Here is a 23,289-nt window from a genome sequence, read left to right as displayed (position 1 = left end):
ATTAAATTTTAAACTGAGCTCTTTTTCATGCTCCCCTGTCGGTGAGAAAGCTCTGCAGTTGATCTTCATTTCTTTTGTGACGATCACAAAAATTTCGTTTAGGTACTATTCTAATGGTGAACGAAGACTGTAGCGTCTTCCTCCTCCTGGTAGCTTTACATTAGTAGAAGTCATGAATTTTTTAATAAGTTGTTATTAAGAACCCCCTTTCGTTCACATACAAGCTGATTTCTATTACCACTTCAAACGTATTTATTTGAATTACAGTAATTGTTAGAAAGATGAATTGGACTGATCTCTCTCAATTCAAATCACTTCATATCAGTCCTGCGATTCTACAAGTAGGACTATTCATCAATTAATGATATACTGAGGACATCCAGTATGCGTTCCTACAGAACTTGAAACTATCTTTTCAAGAAATAAATGAAATAAAATCAATTCATTCGCCATTTGAACAAAACCAATATAGAAATTTTAATACGAGGAGGATATAACCTGGACTTCGAATCAAGCAAGTGGTATCAGAAATAAAACTAAAAGAAAAAACTGCACATTAATCAATATTGAAATTAAAACAGAATATTTTCATCGGATACCATTTACTCATGTTCTTCTGGTATTGTTGATTCACTGTAACTTTCTCTTTGATCTCTAGAATTCATATTCCGTATATACCATATCAATTACTCATTTCTGTATATGAGGAACAAACTCTTGTATCTCTTTTATAATTCCTATTCCGTTGAAAAACTTTGTCTAACGATAGCCTACGCATTTATCGACATCTTTAAACTTTATTGAAAAAGAAAAATCAGCTCTCTTAAATTGGATAAACTGAATTTTCAAATAATTACCAAATGTATTTTGAAATCATACTACAAGCTAAAAACAGGGTACCCGATCCTTGAGCAAATCTCTTCTCTCCTTAATTTCTTCATAATTATATGATCTTTAGTGGGATGAGAAATAGAGATAGATATTCAGTCGATAGTGACATTTGATAAAAAAGATATATGAGGGAAATATAGATTGTTCGCCGGCTAGGGAAATGAATATGGACAGTGAAAACGAGACACATTTTTCATGTGTGTCCTGGAATTTATGGTAAAAAAAGCTCCAATAAAGTAACAAAGCTCCAGAATACTCAGCTATTGAAACTCATCTCCACCTACCTCCAGCCACTGTTGAACCTCATCAAGTAGAAAGAAAGCACACTGAATGGAAGCGACCTTGTTCATCAGACTCACATCTTGTCACTCACACGACCAAATTGTCATAGAGTGTCACCGTTACGTAATTTTTCAATGTATCACAGAAGCCTTTCACGGCCATGTTTTTGAAGGGATGAATATCATTGAAAAACTGGCTTAAAACAAAAACCGTTCTTTATTCGACTGCTGGTTCCGTGGTTCGGGTATATGATGAGCCTTATTTGTATGCAATATAAATACTCAAAACAAGACCATATTGTTGGAGAGGAATTGATCCTAGCAACAGCAGGCTTTGTTCAAGTGTCACGAACAACGAAAAGCAATTTATCCTGTGACTTCAATGTTGTCAGTAGTCGACTGTACAACGGAACAAACATACCTTACAAACAAGACCAGTCGCGATCATGTCAATTCTCCATGTTGATTGATAATACACTTTTGTCCAAGTTCTTTATTAGGCCTATATACCAATGATATTTATATTTATGAACAAGTTTGCACAGTTTGCTTGGAAAATGTCAGGATCTGAGTCCTTGACACGAGATGGATACTGCTCGGGTGATCAATATGAATGGAGATGGATTTTAGGTAAGCATATTAACGATTTCCTATGCTTATGAAAATTCAATACAGAATGAATATTGTAGTTTAGAAATAATAATTATTGACATTTGATGCTATCAAATTGTACGACAGAACCATTATCGTGATGAAGAGTCAAAGTTGTTCATAAACGACTCAGTATTATTGATCCAAAATTGATTAAAGTGAATGACATCTAATTAGAAAATCGTGTTGAAATTATGTTCAGGCATGCTGAGATGATCAGGATAATAAATCTATGTTAAATGTTGTAAGGTGTATTTCGTTCTCTTATCCTAAACTATAAACTAGGTAAAAATATCTAGAGTTCAAGAGATTGGTCTAAGGTAGAATCTGACTATCTGGAAATGATACAAGGATCAGAAATTGACTATAATTATTGATCCAACCTCAGTCTCCAGTCTTATTGTGCAGTCTCCAAACTAATGATATTCTCTGGTCACACACGTTTCAAAACTTATCTATGTATTACCCATGTATGTATCACTTTTCTTGAGCTTGCAAGAAGACACTGCCTTCGTGAGTCTCATTGTGATTGCAAGTTGATATCAAGTTTTCATGCGCATTCTGATATTTTTTATTCAGAAAAGTTTCAATGTTGAGGATCGATCGGATCAATTGCTCCTTCCTAGATTCCATGATGGACAGCACTTTTTTCTATAGTTGAAGACAGCGAATGACAACTCTTACACACTAGAAATGTTTTTCTATTCTTGAAACAACACTAGTCATTACGCTTAGACAAAAGAAAAAAGCTCTGTTGTTTATTACGATAGTTTCCACATAGTCATAATTATGTTATATATATATAGACTTTGACTATATATTTATACTATAAATATATAGCCATAGTCTATGAACTGTATTTGAATTACTTTCACTGGAAAGATTGACTTATCGTGTATCATCGAAATATCTTCATATTATGATCCACTTACCTCCCAGTTGATAGATTGAAATGATGCGTTTCCCTGAGACAGAAATAGTGATAAATGATCTTTCTGAGACATTCTTTAGTGCTTGGAATAACCAAGTGGAAAGGAATTGTCAGTAAGATATGTTTGCTGGCTCATGAAAAATAATTTGACAGTTATTTTTGGTCAGTGGTGGAATACAAGAACCAGATTTTTTAGGCTTGTTGAGGTTGATAAGAGTTCGTCTCGATCCTTTTAGAAAGATAATATTCACTGTTGAATATAAGGGTGGGAATGGTTGTACATTGATGAAACCTAAGAGCAAATTTAATTATCATTTAATTAAAATCCCAAGTTGAATGCTTTCAACCATTCAACTTTGAATTATCGTTTAATAATAATCACTTACATCGATTAGCATATGGATAAAAGCAATTTTTCAACAATTTCCACCAGCAAATTTTAATTTACGAGACTAATAAGCTGAAAACGATGAATCAATAGAAAGTAACTTCCAAATTGAGCAAGCTTTTCAGTACTACTGCGAGATAACCAACCAAACAATAACAGATCGTGAATTTATAAGTTAAAGGTTTGCAAAGACTTATATTGTCAATTTCACCATATTCTAGTTATTATTTATTATTTTACAAAGGTTACTTTCTAGAAGTATTTTAAGCTTAGGTGATGAGTGGTATTTCTTGAAATTTCCTCCTTGAAGTTCATAAATCATTATTCGATGAGAGAGTTGAATAATAGTATTAGCATCGACTTGACAGTGACATTCAACTCGAAATAATCACTCCTGCTCGTTGTTGGCATTGAACTTGTAATGGAAATCTCGTCTACTCCTGCATTCAGCATATTCGGATTTTCGAATATTACGGCTGTAGCTGATGAAATTTGATTTCTCAGTAAGTGAATGGGATAGTGGGATCCAAGTGGAAGCATGGCTTTGCAAACAAGCACAACTTAAATGGGATTCTGGTCTACCGCTTTGCGTGGCGTTTGCAGGATAGACAAGTATTTGAACTTGTACAGTTCACAAGCTAGGCTATCCCATCAGAGTTTACAGGCCATCATGTCTATAGTAATCCTAAATTTTGTCTGCGATTGATCGGTGCAGATTCCGAAATTAATGTGAATCTGCAGCTTTGTTTGAGGACAAACATGTCTCTACCATGATAAAAACAGCTTACAATATTGATAAAAGCTGTCAATGATCAAATCCACTTCAAATCAACGTATTTTCGCATTTAATCTATCAACTCAAGTTTTGATTTTGTAGGCCTACCGAAAAATATTTCCACTTACAGTTTGTTAAGAGTTCTTCATCCAAATAGTACCCTACTAGTTAACTTGATATGGATTAGATTTCAGAAGAAGTAACATTTCTCAACAGAGATTAAAAATGAATACAGAGAAGAATGATTGTAAAATAGATCATTTAAACTATAATAAAGGAAAGAGCTGGCTTATACACGTACAAGATAGGAAAATATTATGTTTGACGCATCATCACGTCTGAACTACTGGACTGATTAACTTGAAATATAATGATTCATGATAGATTCTATATTATATCATAGAGAAACAATAGCGTATGCAATTGAAACAATAGTTTATGCTATTGTTTCTCTATGATTATATCTTGATAGACTCTTAATTATTAACCGAGGATGGTTGTAGGCCCATTTCCAATTCGTCAAGTTTTCAGTTTGTCAAGTTCTTAATCAGACCCTTGCGGAGCTCGGGTTATCGGATACTGTACAATAAATGTATTCAGTGACGTTAATTCAAATGTCTCCCAAGCTATGACACTATATTATTACCAACATGCTGATGTATTCAGATAACAATCAAATAAGTATCGAATATATTTGATATTCATCATACATGTATAGGCAAATACAAAAAAATATTGCAGCAGTTGAGATCTTTTCAATAACTGAAACTAAAATAATAAGAAAAGACTTCTTGGAAATTCAAGAATCAACTTATGTGAATCGAGCTTACTACAATTCGAATTATTAATGACAAAGTAGCACTTGTGGTAGGTCCTAATAGACCAGAAATATCTTGGAATCTGAAATCGAACATCATACGTTTCCCCAGACTAATATGAGATTCTAATTCATGAAAAATTCAGCTGTTATTCAGATGAAGGATAATAATTCCAGTGTGATATGTTCTGAATTACATTGAACAGTGAACATTGGCATTTGACATTGTCATTCAAAGCATTATAGTGAGCTCTCATTATGTTAAAATCTTATAATGAGCCAAGTTCTGGATCTTTCTGAGCTGAAGAAAGCACGACATGCTCGCTCCGCCTACTATCCAATCGAAAGCTGTTGTTTTCAAGCTCGCTATGGGCTATGGGCAAAAGAGTTCTCGCTTTGCTTTCGGCGTATTGTATTTGTTCAAATGGTGTCGAGTTCTTTAACTCTTGACCAATGAGCGTGATCCTGCTGAATCCTAATCTTTGATACAAGATAGTCTTTGGCCAATCCTATATCCATTGTGATCATTGTTATCCTCATTCACCTTATTTTGTCATAAACTTCAAATAAGTAGTTGAATAATTATTCAAAACTGATACCAAGTCAATTAACATCTCATAAGCTATTAACATAGAGAAACGATAACATAAGTAGATATCCCATGGTATAGGGCGTTTATGTCGCAACTTTTACTGTTATCCCAAGCCGATAGTTCACATAGTTCTTTCCTATGAAGCTGTGTGACGCTGGTAGTCTCTAAAATTGTGCCGTATATACACTATCACCCCAACAAAACAGTAAAAATTGACAATAATCGACAGTAATCGGCTTGAGATAACAGTAAAAGTTGCGACATAAATTCCCTATACCCTATAGGGATATCTACTTACGCTATTGTTTCTCTATGCTATTAAAATCTCAAGTTATACCATGATCTTACGAGTATTAACAGCCTGTTTATGGCATAACATCTGAATAAAAAGTTCTTAATTTTACCAATTCAATACTGACCTGGTCTGAATAAACTTTGATAACAAATTTAATTGAAAAGTTATAATTTGTCCCAAGCTTTATGAAATAAGATCAACTCTCTTTTTGGTGAATGAAATCGTATATTTATGATAATTCCAGGTATTCCAGAGGATTTATGACGTACTCGAGTTTCCAACAGAAACTCCAAGTCCAGATTAAAATGTCAAGTTATTCTATGGCGAAAATGGATGTTTCTAAAAAATGATGTATTACTTATCGAGAGAAGTGAAGTTAGTGTTTCTGAGCAAAAAACACAGTTTCAAATGTTGAGGTTTAAATCTGGAGTACTGGGATTGGAGATTCTTAACAGGGCTTAAAGTTGCTCTGCTGTTCAGGAGAGCTGAATATTTATTACTATCTGTGTCGTGTTATTTGCGATTGTCAGCTCTGATGGTTTTCATGCACTTTTAAGCCGTGCAGGTCAAAGAAAACTCAGATACCGTACCGTACATAAAAAACTGCAAGCTCTATGAGTTGGATTATCTTTAAAACAGTGGTGCACATCTCGTAGCCCATCTGGATCATCGGATATTCAATTATAATTGAAATTATGTGGTAGATTCCAGGTAGCAATTTCCAGCCTCATTATTGATTAGTAGCAGTGATCATATTGCTACGAAATTCATATTTTCTTCATGAATGCACTGTGAAAAACCATAAATCTTTTAGATATTCGATGTTGAAGTTTCACTCTTCACGGAGGTTTTGTTTTTCGTATTGTTTTTCTTTCTCTCGTTTCTTTATATTTTATTTCTCTTCACCTTCTTTTTTTATTTCTTTTTCACTCATCCAGTTAACTGCGCTCTTCATACTCCGCCACGTCGCATTCCTACATTTTCTCCCTACCTCTCTTCTTCTCTTTCTCCTTTTATTCACTATCATCTTCTCCCTCGCTCATATTCCACGCACCCTACAACTCCTTCTACTACCCCTCCACTTATTCCTTCTCCCAATTTTCTCCTTCTCCTATTTCAAGTCATCGTCTTTCTCTTCCGCCTTCTCCTCCTCCCACTCGTCGTTTTTTTCTCAATTTTCCTCCTTAACTCACTCCGTCATGACCTCTAGCCGTTTCTTTCTCCATTTTTTTCTCCTCATGATCTTACAAATGAAGATTTAGTTAGAGTTCATAAAAGGTGAGTAAAGTATCTCCCAAATAGGTTGAATAATGGTTTTCCGACAAAGGTTTGAACTCTCAACCAGAAACTTGAAATTCTCATTTGATTCTCAATACATAGTCTATTATTTTTACATTATCTAGGTTTTCTACTATTTTATACTGTAGTTGCAACATTATAAGTTCAAACTTAAGGGACAATAAAGAAGTTTTAAAATAGAATCAATAAATCAAACCATTATTATTAGAATAATTCTCTATTCATCTATCTTTGTTGTGCAGCATAGTCACGACTTCACTTTTACCGTATCGTATCCGTGCAATGAATGGTACATCACCTGAAATTGTCACCATTGTTTGAATGAGAAGCATCGATATTATTTACTTGAAATGCTGACTGTTCAAAGTGAATCTCAGGATTTAATCAGCCATTTCACTCTCTCCGCCACCAGAATCATCAGCCTGCTGATAAAGACAACCAGTTTCGTAATTGGCGAGCACGAAGACCATTGCCTGTAAACGTCGACAATGATTGATATTCATTTACGCAAATCTATGCGGTGTTGTCGGTCGTTGAAGAAAGATGCGATTCACCGTGACCCCCAAAAAAAGCGGGCAAAAGCGCAACGTCATTGGCCGACAGACGCACGCATGCGCAGACGTCGCGCATGATTTGGCGCGCAGTTGACGATTTGGCGCGAAGTTGCAGTCAGCAGTGCACCGCCAGTGACTGTCCGCTGCTCGCTTCAAAAACTTGTCAAGTGCGCTCGTCCGCCCCGCTCTTGAAAAAGCCGCCGCGTTCTAGCTCACTTGCTCAACTTTGTGCAAAACGCTCCTTGTCCATCCACCGCGTGACGTCTACTATGTGCCATCTATTCACCTAATAACGGATTTTGAGTGAAAATCGGAGCGAACTAAAAATAAAACTAAAATTTGATGCATCCTTTTGAAGGTAATTCATGAAAGCTACACAAATATTATCTATCCTATGCTGTGGCGATAGGGCATCTTAGCATAATGTTTCATCTATTTTATCCACTAAGCCAACATTCTAGAAGTATTTTAAGCCTAGTTGATAATGAAGGGATGAATGATAATACAGACGTTTTCATTCATGACTAGCAGATAACCCGTGCTTCGTAAGGGTCCAATAACTTGACAGAATGAAAACTTGACCTAATGAATCTTGAAGAGTTTGAAATAGGCCTATAATCATACTCGGTGAATTCAGAATTTATAATTATGCAAAGTTTCAAGTTAATCAGCTGAGTAAATGTTACGTCACTCGGGATTTTCCTATCTCGATTGTGTATAAGCAGATTCTTCCCTTTATTATATTATAGATGATTTTGTCGAAGGTAGCCTATTCAGAATTTAATGAAAACTGGGATGTGGATAAAAACAAAGTCTGGTGCTTTCAATGGAGAATAATGATTTGGGAATTCTAATAAAATTCATATATTCAGGTGACAAAGAATGCCAGAATATCATTATTTGATGTCTGATGATCTTTTTTGGCATTCTCTCAAATGCCATTTTTTGGATTTTTGCAATTTTGGGGATTTTTTAAGATTTTGGCAAATCCTCAGGCCTTTTTTTCAGGTGAACTGATGAATGTTTCTCTTCACCTTGAAGACCAATTTCATCAGAATTCATGTGATTGATTCCATTAGTGATAGATGCAAAGGGTAAACTTCTTCATAGATTAAACTATTTGTCATAAACCACGTGAAACAATGGAAAATGACCATAATAAAAAACGTGTTGCTCACCGTAAAACGTCGAACATAGACTAGGATCTCTTCAACAGTATTTTCAAAAATATATTGGATCATAAACCTATAAAAGAACTTTTATTGTCCATCTTATAACTGTGTCACTGCGTTAGCTATAAATATAGCTCAGGGTTTGTGCTATAAAGCAAAATATTATTCTCATCTCTCACTGCAACACGGAACATATTTTACAGATCCTTTATAGTCGCACATATCAATTTCCGTGCTTCCCGCTCCCATGAGACAATTTCATAGACCTTTATTGTGATAGTCTTGAATCAAAGCACAGGCGCAGTGTTGAAACCTCAGGCTTCATCCCTTGCGATGAGTGGGAGTGAAATCACTTATTAATGAGCTGCTCTGTGAGAGTCTTCATTACACGAAGCTTATGGATGTGGTGGGACATTCTGAAGTCCTTTGATATTAGTTCAAAAACCAACCACCACTGAGGTTATGAAACTCTCTCCGTTGAAACCATCAATTATGATATTGATAAGAACAATGCGGTTTACTTTGTTCGTGTTGTGATTAAAATATAGTCGTTAGATGAACCATTGTCAAATTATATGACTGTCACTCAAACAGTCATATAATTGACTCCATTGAGGTCTATTTTTTGTGGATTTATTGAATGAGCGAAGCGAACTCTATGTTTCAAGTCAATCGGCGTTTGTCTGTTTGTTTGTTTGTTTGTTCCGCAGCTACAGTCGCAGCTATGGACCGATTTGAATAAAATTTGGTATTCAAGTACTTTGAACAAGGCGCAGAAACGTATATATTTACAATTTTCAAATTCATCCCCGTTTCAAGATGGAGGCCCTTTATTCGGAAATATTACCCTAAAAATCAGCCTAACTTCTCAATACTTCATCGGATCAGGTTCAAATTGGACTCATTCTTCTCTGCGCTTCAAAGCGGTATTATTTCAAGTATCACATGCTCAAAATTTTCTAATTTTTGGAATTCGAACTTCTTTTCTCAATTCCAGTTTTCGATTTTTTGTATTTTCAACCGTGCTTCCAAGCTCAAAAGTGTAGAGGACCTTCATTCTTCAGCGCTCCAAGATGGTCTTATTTCCATATATCACATGTTCGAAATTTTGAAAAATTTAGAATTCGATAATTTTTCCAATTTCCAAATTTCAAGTTTCAGATTTTTTTATCCCTGTTAGGGCCACACGAGCGCACATAGTGCGTCCGTTGCAACTTACTTTTTACGGCCGTCGCCAATGACACGACACGAGCGTTGAGTGTGGTGCGTCAACGTCAGTTGGCTTTATGCAATTGAACCAGACGAAGCAATAACTTTTGCATGTCTCGACGTGTGTTGTAGCATTTCTGCGCAGTTCAAAAATCACCGTCCGTTACGACTTCCGTTACTTGGTACGCACGTACCTCGTGTGTTGTCACCAATATTCACTTCTATGTATTTCTACAACGGACCTCAAAAAGTAAGATGCAACGGATGCACTTTGTGCGCTCGTGTGGCCCTAGCCTTAACCGTGCATCCTAGCTCGAAAGTGTAAGAGACTTTCATTTTACAGCGTTCCTAGGCGGTCTTATTTCATACATCACATGTTGAAAATTTTGAATTTTTATAGTTCGATAATTTTTTCATCAAGTCTCACATTCCAAGTTTCAGATTTTTTATCTCTTCTACCGTGCATCCTAGCTGAAAAGTGTAAAGAACTTCTATTTCTCAGCGTCCTCTACCGATCCTATCGCATATTATATCATCATACTCTAAACCCAATCTGTATGTGTGTTTGTGTGTGAGTAGTGATGTTAGTGAGTGTAGCGAGTTCTACTGTTCTCCGAACTACTAGTTTATCTTAGGTCGAATTATAAGTTATTTCAACAATCCATCACTCTCTTCTCTGCATGCACTATATTGTACTTCAAGTAAAGCTTTGGATGGATAGAAGTGCATCAAGTTAACACTAGAAATATACCAGAGTGAACATTAATACCAAGCCCAAATGTAGCCTATATTATCCACTCTATATTATCTACTCCATTATATTCTACAATGTGTAAATGATTCGAACCGTGCGTTCTTCTACCTCTCAATTTATAATGACGCAATATCAAAAGAGTCCTATTAAAATAAGCTGAATTCCATATTCTCACTGTGATAACACCTGTAGTACTGTCAATATTATACCAATCGTTTCGATTTTTATGAAGCATACATAGGTTGCAATCCTTACAAACGTAATAAGAAAACAATAATATTGTCAAATTTCACTATAATATTTATTAAAAACTTTAAAATAGTTCCATGATTTCACGTTTACCAACGCATCATGATGCATCAACGTGAAACCATGGTAATGTTTTGAAGTTTATAATAAATTAATATTATATTGAAATTTGACAATATCATTGTTTTCTATTATGGAGATATAATCACCATCAGTATGGAGATACACAATATCACCATCAGTTCTACTAACCTTACAAACGTTTTTACATAGCCTACTAGTGGTATCACGGACAGGTACAATGAAATATTTTACTCAGGGTTTCTTCTTCCAAGAAGGCAAAAACATAGTACATGATTTTCATGATGAATGAAGCTTATGAGCTTCACATGATAAGATGAGATAGTATTTTTATTCAACACATAAAATTTCACAATCTACAGTTGATTAACGTCAAAACAATGTCAGGTGAAACTCTGATATAAAGCTTTTAAACATTCTTCGATAATCTTGAATAGAATAGTAAATTGGATCATCTATCAGATTGATACAATAGTATCCCATTACTACTGATTCACAATAACTACAAAAATATTTTCAATTAACAATAATTCCCAATGAAAATGTGCTCCATAACATCTAACGCATCATTAATACTATTGTTTTTCAGTTATCTTGGAATTCATACTTTCCAATAATACTGTGGAAGCTTTAATTGTTGTAACACAGTTCCTGACATTTAACACAGATCTGCAGTCTGTTAACATCCCATAAATAGTCCACAAAATAATGCTAACATGCATTATTTGTAAACTGAAAATTGAAAAAGTACACATAACTACATAGACTTACCAGTACCCCTGTTTTTGTTCCCTTTGAAGATGAAATTAAAATTTCAAATTGTGCTATTGAAGATAATGAATGGCAGAGGTATACTGTCAAGACAATAGCTGTTCATCAAATTCAAATTAATAATGGGGAGAGGTTTTTAATTATAACTAAAACTGAATGAAAGACGCGCTGATATTGTTGGAGACTAGCAGTTAATGGAATGCATGCAAATGCATATTACGAAGCTCCTGGGTGATCGCATACATAATAAATTGAGTGGAACTTGGGAAATGAGTGATGAACGTGGTCTAGTGTTCTCGGTCGGACTAATATCATTCAACTAGGATGAGTAATGGCGGTACAGGTCAGTGGGTTGTCTGCTTCCATCTCGCTCTCTCCAGAAGTAAAGGGTCTTCTCTTCATTATACATATTCAATCTCAATTGATTAACTGTAGTATTGGTTGCTCGACCATTGTCCGTTTCGGTCACTCATCAAATTTGATCACTCATCTGAACGAGCAATCGACAATGAGCTGTTTGTCGAGAGATTCGCAATATGAACATCATCACAACTCCAGTTTTGACGTATCGATAATTTGAATTCGATCTTTTGCAAATTTGGAAGTTTGTTATTCCAATCTCAACGATTGACCCTGATTCTTATTTTCCAACACACAGTATCGAAATTGGCTAATTATGAATGCAAAGAACGAACAAAATTCTAGATCGATAAACTTTAAACTATAACGTGAAATCAGCCAAAACCTTTTTCAAAAGAGTCATTCCAAAACTTTCTTACTATCGACGTCTCCGATTCGACACCACAGTGGTATTTGGATGCTTCGCTGAATCCGGGTCATCCACTTCACAGTTCCGAACTCTTGAAGGAACTCATTGCATGTGGTTGCGTTTGTTTTTGCGGAAAGAGTGCAATTCATTGCGGAATAAATATTGTAGAAATACCGAAAGAATATCAGTTTTACACATCGACCCAATTTTTTCAGTAAACCTTAATAATAAAAAAATTGAAAATCCAACACTAGTCTCGATGATAAAGTATGCTGATAGGAGTGATAGTATGGATTCTTGCATTAAGAGATTGCAATGATCATTCAAATAGAATTATCAATTTGGATATGTGTTAACAAATTTATTTAAATAAGTAATCTTCTTGTTAAGACTCTGGTTACCCAAACCTACGCTGATAGAATGAAAACAGCAAAGATGAAGTTAGTGATTCTTTTCAAACACCAATATGAACATCATACTCCAGTTGTGACGTATCGATAATTTGAATTCGATCTTTCGCAAATTTGGAAGTTTGTTATTCCATTCTCAACGGTTGACCCTGATTCTTATTTTCCAACACACAGTATCAAAATTGGCTAATCATGAATGCAAAGAACGACCAAAAATTCTAGATCGATAAACTTTAAACTATAACGTGAAAATTCAAGAACAATCAAGAACTAAGAACTTTAAAACAACCAAGTTCTAAGAGTATACTTATCCTCCCTCAGAGGAACCTCTTGAACGATAGATTTAGAATCCGGAGTTCAGAATTTGCTGCTTTTTCATGTCAATTTCTCAACGCTTTCCAATATCCAATCAATTACCTTGAGTAATTGATATACAGTAGAGTAGGCTATTCAGTTAGGTCAGTAGTGAAAGAAAAACAGGAAGTGGCCTGATTTGAATTTGACAAGTGTCTAGCATTTCTACTACGGTGGGATTAATGTATTCTATTGTCTGCAATTTATCACATCAAGAACGTTTACGAGAAAGCTTTCAATGCCGACTTTGGTTGGGATCATGGGTGGGTACACGAATTGAATAGGAACATTTTTATATAGCTAACATGGGATTCATGTTTGTAACTTGATGATTCATGTTTGTGGAGTATTGTAATCAATTTTAGATGGATTTGATTAACGACAGATGATGAAGAATAATTAATGAATCATCAAGAATTAGCATGCAGTATATCATTCAAGAGATGTAGAGAATTGAGTTGTCGGAAGGAATTTTCGAGTTGAACTGTTTGAGCTAACATTCAAAAAATGGCTCATTATTCTAGAAATACTGGTATATCTTTATTACCTCCTGATTAGATTCTTATCGATTAGATTCTTATCTATCAGATTCTTATCCTGATAGATTCTATCTTGGAAATACTCAAATTCAAATATTTTTCACGTCAATTTTAGAGTTGAGAATTGTAGTAGAATAGAAAATTAATTAATCCTAACGATCAACAAACTAATTATAATGTTATAATTGGGTCTTACTTTGCAATCACAGTGATTAGCGGAAGGTAATGGATTGAAAACATTAGGCAACTTTGGAAATTGAATGACGCAGGCTATTTTTGTCGGCAATGGAGCCCACCTGGTGTTCGGAACTTGATTAGATTTTGTTGCACTATTGATGAGATTTTGAGCATCTGCAGCTTATCACCGTCTCATTGTAGTGAGAGTTTAAGTCAAGTTTATCATCATGGAATGAGGATTTTTAAACTTTAAAAATAAGTTTATTGAAAAGTTATAGTATACAAATAGTTATAGTATGGGAATAGATAGATAATAAAGTAAGTGACAATTGCTCATATTATTATTGGTGAAGATTATTATTCTACCACTACGATTCTTTCATTCATGGAATCAATATTTATATAATGGCAGAAAAGGAGCCCAAAAATTTTTCTCTCCCCAATTATAAGTAATATAATCGAAGAATATAGCTTGTATTAATATAATAGCCCAGCCTGGCCTGAACCTTGGGAGTGACATTTTCATGGCGTATCATTGAATAACCGAATTACCCGATCTTTTCTCATAAGCACGTTAAACTTTCGGTCCCGGCTGATATATAACAGTCGTGAGGGCCATTGTCGGCTTGAATTGAATATCCAGGCTACGCGGGATCTTCCCGAAAATTTGATAGGAGTATGCGTGTGCGTAACTGAATTGTTCATAGGTCTCGTAATTTCAAGTAAAGAGCAGGTTCAAAGATTGATATCTTTGAATTCGCTGTAGGGTTTTCCAAGTGAATCCTCATCCCCTACCAAGAACTATTCTTAAATACTCGTAATTCAGTAGTTTTATTGTTTTTGTTCACTCTACGAGTGACTTGAGATTATCGCGGTATCTTAAAAACTTATTAATAAACGAAAAAGGCTTTCATCTTGGATAAATGTTTTACTGTCGCATTTTTCAAAAATACGTTTTACGAGTGAAGTATTTTTTCACTCGAGGTAGGCTCTTCCCGTGAGTTCAACCAAATTGAAATTCCAACTAAAAATGACCAGTAAACTTGGATGGGGCATTCCATGGCGTAGGAATTCTAAGATTGTTGGAGCCAACTTCTTTTCTGTAGGAAAAAGCCGAAGAATTTCGAAGCAAGGTAATTTTCAACTGTTGAACGACTTATTCATCCTATCAAAAGGTTGCTCCGACACTGCACGCTGATTGAGCGTCTGCATTTTACAGCCTTCATGACACTCAATTCCAAAGCTTTTATCAACTAATTTGAAGAGTGTAGGCTACCTTGAGCGCTGACAGAAGCTCTTCCCCTTGTTACGTCACAGTAAGAAACTCTTAACGTCACTGTTCAAGTTGAATAAAGTGATTTTCAATTTTTTGATACTCGTTCGTTGAGACAAACATGTTGATTGGATTGTCTTGAGATGAATTGAAATATACAGAGTGTTTCAGAAGTAGTGTCGAACATTTTAGGGTATTGTTCCTGAATAGGGTACCTCATTTATCAAGAATGACCGCCATTTTGAATATTTACATCGAGAATTTTCATTGTATTTTTAAAAGTTGAGTCTTTATAGCATAAATATTCATGCCAAATTTAAGATCAATACAACATTTCGTTCTTGAGATAAAAATAAGATAAAAATAATCGTTCTTGAGATAAAAATTTCCAAGTGAAAAAACAAAATGGCAGCTATAAGGATAACCGCTGAGTTTTGGACACTTCAAATACGTCATTTGTAGTCTCCCATCATCCAGGAACAAAACCCTAGAATGTTCGACACTACCTCTGAAACACTCTGTATATTCATTTGTGGAATTTGGCTGCGCAATTTTGACGCTCATCTACATTAAAATACTTTCTCTCTATAACAATACAAGCAGAATACTATAAATATTATTTAAGCTATTAAAATCATGCAGTATGCAACAAGATTTTTATCTTTCATATTAGAAAATTTTAAGAACTGCTCTCCATATTTATTATAATCATAACTATTATCAATTGTCCCATCTATGATTGTTTTCTAGAACGATTATGATCTGATGGGGGAAGTTGAGAAGCATTATGAAGCCTGTATATAATGTTTGAATCAATTGTACTTGAAGTCCTGTTTATAAAACCTGTGAATTTTAGAACTGACCGATTTACGAGTCGCTTTTGAGTTGCCTAATCATGTTTGCAATAATTAGTTAGTGAATAGTGTTTAGAAATATCAATAGATGCTATTCTCTCTAATTCCAGATTCAAAATAATTACTTGATTTGAGTTCACTGGACTTTAGATCCAAGAATTTTTTACTCCACAATCAGAATTCAGGTTGCTTTGTTGGAATAATGTGAGTAGGAACAGTGGTACACTAGTCACTAAAACTGTATTCCAGCGGGATTAAAACCATTTGAAAAGCTTAGTAAACGTTGCCGCCTGAAAATATCAATATTTGCGATACGGACAAATGGCTTGATCGTGTCATTTTGGATTGACATTTGAGAGATTTTTATGTTCGGGCTATGGAATGGGCTATTAGAGAAGAGCAACCCTACACACTTGAATTTTGAAACGGTTCATGACGATGTTTTCATGACTCATGCATGTTTCCTCTCAGCATGATTTCAATCATCTACTGAAGCTTATTAGGAAACATTAAAAAGCATTTGACAGATATATACAGACCTGATAACAATATTGCTTTCATTGACATTGAAAAGTCCAAGTCTGTCTATAGTTTATGAATGAATAATAAATAAAATGTTTATTACAAAAAAACTAAAACTACAACATCAATTACACAAACTATTAGATAAATATTACAATATGATATACAATAGTTAGTTACAAAAAATTCTTATAATGTGTCCTCTACTTGTTTAGTTTTTTCTGTGTGAATAACTCGTATGTACATCTCAATTTATCATTAGTAGAGAATTAAAGATAACATATTCAGAACAATCATCAGACTCCTCCTGTTTTCTTCTCTCTCATGGTTTCATTTCTCTTGCTATTAATATTTTATGTTATGACAAATCCAAATTGGTAGGCTCCATTTTTTACTCTTGACTTTTGTTGCCCTAACCACTGCGACACCATACGCTTATATATTATATATATTTCTCTTGCTATATATTACAAATAGACTATTCCAGTATTTTCCATCACAATAAAAACTAGGATATAATATGAAAGCATCTTAAAATGTCCTAGCTCCACCCCATGAAGAATATTTCCAATCTCAAATCTCCGATTAGATTATTGCAACAAGTACTTTGTTGACGAAACAATGATTCTTACTTTGTTACTCTTGTGGAAGATGCTCTCCGATTACTACCATTTTTATTATCACTTGAACGCTAAACAAGATGCTTTTATGTCAGCCTAATGCCTTGGGAAGTTGGTTTTATACGCTTAACAGTTGCTATATATTAGATTTTATTACCCAGCCAGACTCGACTTTTATTTCCTCAATCTTATACTGGAGTTCTGCGCTCTACTCTTTACGGAGTCCATCCTCGAACTGTTCCTAGTTCGAATATATAACCACTATAACTGGATGATACATTACTCCTATAACCTTATATCTAGCGATCATAAATACTATAATTTATCCAATATCAATAGCTCCCAGTTCTCTGCAATTTGATAAATAGGCTAACATTTTCTGGAAAATTGTCAATCTAGAATCGTTTATAAAAGCAGAAACTGATCATCGTTCAGATAATTTGAGTTACGCTGAAGTGCAACTAAATAAGCTTGAAAATCATCTTTCTACAAAGCTTCACTGGCAAATCTAATCCCACAATCCAACCTTTTTTGAAATCTGAGTAATGTTTCAATTAGAAATAATTGGATCGTATTTAATGAGTGACTACGTCATTCGGTGCTTTTAATAGGTGGGAATTTGCGTGACTAGTAACCTGTTTTCTTAATATTATCACTGAAACGCGCCTCATCATAGATTCAGTAGAAAACTATGAAAAGGGCAACTTTTTCAGGCAAGCTAACTGGAATGGAATGACTAATTTTAGATGAGATTACTTTATTTTTGGGACAGTTGATGAGTTTATTTCGAATAAAAAGCAATATCTGAATTCAATAGAGAAATCGGGATGATTCAAACTGGAAAATAGTTGAAATTGAAAGATTCTATTTTTGTCATAGTACTAGAATAGTAAAACTTAATTCATCGTTGGTATACCAACGAAGAACAAAATATCAATAGTTATAAAATATTTTCAAATGCTTAATATGAAAATATCTAATATCGTTCATTCAAATTTCTTTATTTTAGGGACAGTTGATGAGTTTATCTCAACATGAATATTGATACCTGAATTAAGAAGAGGAATCGGGGATGATGCAAACTGGGAAATAGTTGAAATTGAAAGATTCTATTTTTTGTCACAGTACTAGAATAGTAAAACTCAATTCATCTCTAGTATAACAACGAAGAACAAAATATCAACAGATATAAAATATTTTCAAATGCTTGATATAAAAATATCTAATATTGTTCATTCAAATTAAATTGAGTGATTCACTTACCAGGAAGAAATTCGATATAATTCGAGGGTATACTAGAACATTTCGAAAAACGAGAAACCAACAATATTGAGTTATTATTGTCCATAATTACTACCCAGAAAGATTAAATTGTTGGAGTGCTTTAACCGAAAAGCTCGGTCACAATGAATGCTCAGAAATAATGTTTACGCAAAATGGAAAATCGGATTACGCAGGGAAAATCCATTACTGCTGCACGGAAATAATGGAAAACGATCTGCCCAAAGTTATAGAGTCTGGAAGAACGAATTGTGTCTGCATTTATCTCTCATCTTGGGTAGATTTCTTTGATATTGGACTGGAGATAGGATTAGAGAGACCGAGCCAACCTCTTTGCGCCCCTGAATTATTGTCGCCTAATGGACCGTTGAACAAAGAGGAAATACGCCGCTACGCCGCCCACAATTCTCGTTGCAATTCAGAGAGGGAAATGTTGTCCTCGTGAAAATTCCAGACTTCAACAGGGCGATAGAAATCAACCATTTACTGACGCTCATTTCGTAGTTATTATGCAATAATCACTTGAGCAGATTATTCACAAAATCGAATATTTGAGTTATTGAGATACCATTGAGATATTAATATTGATTGGTTGATTCCAGACCAACGCCGGATTTATCAATTTGGCGCCCCTAGGCCCAATTGTTTATCGCCCCGAATTTAGTAAGAGCTACCCTCCTAAAATCATATAAAACTATTAGCAGGCCTCATCACTGTTGATTGCTTCAACACTTTATCTCCATAGATATTGTCGTCCTTCAAGAATACAATAAGTTTTCTATTTCAATCATAATTTAGAGTAGACTAAATCTAGCGAAGAAAGGAAGAACCATTGACATAAGCCTCGCCCCAAACTCAACGATCAGTCTCGTTCGACAATGACTTGCATGTGACGTTCTCGTGCTGCTTGCTTCTTATTGGTGGAAGGCTATGAAAGTAAAATTACGACTGACCAATCAGACAGCTGCTTGATTTTGGAGACGAGAGACGTGCTAATTCACCTACTCTCACATCAATTTCGTGTTATTATGATTTCAACGATAGGGATGCGATAGAAGGGTAATTTAAGAACGACTCAGAAAAGTTCATATTTGATGCACAGCTGTTGTCAGTTCAAGCGTGAAACATGATGGAATTTATATCCTATTATATTAAGCGAGCAATTTCTGTATATGGTTATCTGGTTATGTATGTCCAACGGATCCCGGAAACGGCTCTAACAATTTTCAAGAAATTTAGAACATAGTAGCTTTATGATATAAAAACTCGATTTCACTAGGTCCCATCCTTGGGAAAAGTCGCTGAAGGACATGAAAAGAATCATAATTATTCATCATTGGAAAAACAGATGATAATTTCGTTTTCTGTCGATAACAGAAGATGTGAGGGAGAGAGACAGAATTATAAAACCAAATAAAAATAATTTAATGTATTCAGGAAATAAGAGTTACCAGGCGCATGAATACCTAATAAAATTTGCATGCACCAATAGTAAAACGGCAGTTAATAGGCGGCAACTGTAGGCCAATTCAAAAATATTTATATATATTTATATAATTGTAGTAGATTTCGTGTAAAAATTTGTGTAATCTATGTTATCAATATAGCTCGAATGCAAAGAAATTATTAATCATATAATCTAAGCAATATCTTGGCATTTTTTGTAAGATCTATTTGAATTTAATGGCGGAGGATTGAGATATTTAAATTTTATGCTAATTTGAAAGTCGGAAGGAGGATCTGTAAAACTTGAGAAGGAAGAACCAGCACTCGCCAGCCGACTCGCCAGCCGACTCGCCAGCCAGATGCCACCATAAGAGGACCCCAAATATTTTAGAGCGAAGTACCTTATTAATAATTTTGTAAAAATTAAAGTTAAAGTAAATTATTTAATTTCTTAAAAGACTTCGTGATGCTATTGTGAAGCAGAAGTCATTTTCATTTTTAATTAAATTTATAACCCCTTGGAGGAGACGATTCCGGCTACCATATTCCCGGACCACATGGAGTTGGATCGACATCGGCGGCTTACAAGAAGATTTTCGACACGTGAGTGATTTAAATTTGAATTTAGTGATGGGCTCCCTAGTGCTTCGAAATAATCTGATGATCAAAGCTAGCTCGCCGAAAGGGTTATTATAAATTAAGAAATTAATAAGATTAATACTTGCGCAAGTAAAAATTAGTATTAAAGGTATCTAATTGAAAGAAAAATATATAGATCAATATTTTAGAAATTTCTGTTTAATCAAAGAAGTACGAAATCTAGGCTATTAAAACATATGCATACAATATTTAATTTTTTGCAATACAATTTGCGATAATTTATCATAGTTCTAATTCACTAGATGAATGGCTCTACCTATTCCGTCAGGTGCCGAATTTTGCACCCTGAGATAAAAATATATATTCGATACAAATAAATCTACTAAATACTAGAGATTTTAATATATAGATATATTTGGATTATTAGTGGCTAATTTATCAAGCTGATTTTAGAGCACATATTTATGATTGAATTATCCAAGCCGACAAGTATTAGCAAGTACATGTCACAGCTACATGCCAAAGATTGCATATGATTTCAAGATAAAGGCACATGGTAATGATTCGTGCCATAAATCTAGAATATAAAGTTAGCCTGTGATATTTTTATTGATTTCAAATATTGTTCTATTTTTATATTATATTTTTTTTTATCGCTCTATATATATTTTTTGCCTCGACTGATCTTTGCATTATTTGTACAATATATGTGTAAAATTTTCATGGTGTGCAATTTATTTTATATTCCTCATCTCTCTAGTATAAATATCATTTATATATATATTTATTATTTATTGAATTACAAGAGTTATTGGAGAAGCCCATATCTAGGCCTATCAAGATTTTTTAAGAATTGTGCTCTGTTTATCAATAAACAACGAGCGAAGCTCGGTGCCCCGATATTGAGTGTATTAAACACTCTAAAAAATTAAAAACCTTCAGAAGTATTATCTGCATTTTCAAATAACTAATTATTCAATCATGCTTCATATAAATTACTCTACTGTGCACCGAGCTTCGGGTTTGAGATGTGGACAAGCTTCGATTTGTTCCTGGAAATAGTTTGAACTGCTCAGCGTAAATAATGGGTAGCTATCAAAATCTCAACACTTTTTTAACTGAAAATTTACAAAATCCATATTAGCTTCCACGTGCGGTCCCCCACGGTCGGTTATTTTCTGTTTATTGAGGTTCTCAATTTCATCTGACAGCTGGGTCACTTCAAGTGTCCTTGACAAAAGTGATTAATGCTTGTCATAATACTTCACACCACCATGAATTTCTAAATATGAGTAGCCGACAATAAAGAATAGTGTCAAGAGCAGAGAGATGAACAGAGAGGTGGGTATAACGTCATCTTTCACTTTTCAGCGTACGAAAATAGGACGCATAGTTGAGGTTTTAGTGAAAAGGTATCGTTTGCACGTTACTCAGCAACAAAGCTTGACAAAGTAGACCAGTACTGAGAGCTCCTGTCATCTCGATGAGTTTTGGTCAAAGTTCCTAACTGTAACAGATAGCCACATTTCTCATACAACTCCAAACTTCTGGTTGTCCCGAAATATCCTCGATATTTCCTTTGCAACTGCACCATTACCTTGATTATGTTATTTTGGAGGAACTCCAGAGAGAGTGAGGTTTGTTCTCGAGAAATCACTTATCATAGGATGATAGCTACATTCTATCAATCAATAATTATTGTCAATGGAAAGTCGGTAATAGTCCATCATGAACTGTTTGAATTGAGTTCCGAGAACCGATTAGAAAGTTATAAAGGGAGGTGGGTTGACAGTGACGTATTTCGGGTTAAAGGTTTCAGTTCAGGATCATAATGCCTGGGGGGAGCTTTTCAACAGTTTCCGAGGTACTATAATTATTGCATCATTATTCCGACAGTTCTGGGAGTGATTCGAGGAGCAGTCACGTGTTTCCAGAAGCTGTTGAGAACGATTAGAGTTCAATAAAATCTTCATCTATATTATAATAAAGGAAAGGATTAGATTATACAAGGAAACTCACGAATGACGCATCGTGTCATGAACACTTAACTAAGATTCTTAATTTACCGAGGATTTTGAATTCTTCAAGATTTCAGTACGTCAAGTTTTCAGTTAGTTAAGCTCTCAATTAGACCCTTGCGGAGCACGGGTTACCTGCTCGTATATGATATCAGTCATCATACATACAAAGTATCCATAAGTTTCAATAAGTAGTCTATTTACAACGTTAGTACTAACTTTGGTCTATTCATAATAGTCTCAGAAGCTTCTCACATCTTAGCAATAATTGACATAATAGAAATCACTCGACAAAGAAACCGTAACAAGTTGGTTGCGGCTTAAAAATGTCATTACCTTACATTACAACCGCTGTAATTAATTCTAGATCGCGTGATTTGTTTCTCAACTATAGGCGTTGTTTGAACTGAAGCCAATCATCATTATTTTGTACATGATAACCATTATCACCTGTTCATTAACAGTGTAGGCTACTGATCGTAGTAGCTCTGTCAACATTAGCCCTAAAATGGAGCCTCACCCCTCGAGCTGTGGTTTTCATTGTATTAAGTTGAAAAGATTTTGTTATCTTGTTCAAATCAAATTAAATTTATTGTTTTCAGAACAAATTCAGTAACAGAGCAATATGAATGTCAAGTAATTTTTTTTGCTAATGGTATTCTAGTGTGGAAGACGGTGTCTTTCACATCATTATTGAAAAAGTATGTTTTTCAATG

The 23,289-nt window shown here is 34.5% G+C and overlaps 1 protein-coding gene across 1 annotated transcript in view; it reads left to right on the top strand.

The window, feature by feature from the left end:
• Positions 1–7,585: 7,585 nt before the first annotated feature.
• The window catches only part of LOC111043418 (QRFP-like peptide receptor), a 165,578-nt gene continuing 149,874 nt past the window's right edge, over positions 7,586–23,289 (top strand). Inside the window, exon 1 of the mRNA XM_039428793.1 lies at positions 7,586–7,832. The gene's annotated coding sequence lies outside the window, so the exon portion shown is untranslated. The remainder of the gene's footprint in view (positions 7,833–23,289) is intronic.

This window comes from Nilaparvata lugens, chromosome 5 (assembly GCF_014356525.2).
Source record: "Nilaparvata lugens isolate BPH chromosome 5, ASM1435652v1, whole genome shotgun sequence".
Lineage (NCBI taxonomy): Eukaryota > Metazoa > Arthropoda > Insecta > Hemiptera > Delphacidae > Nilaparvata > Nilaparvata lugens.
This window is presented reverse-complemented; position numbering and strand designations above follow the sequence as displayed.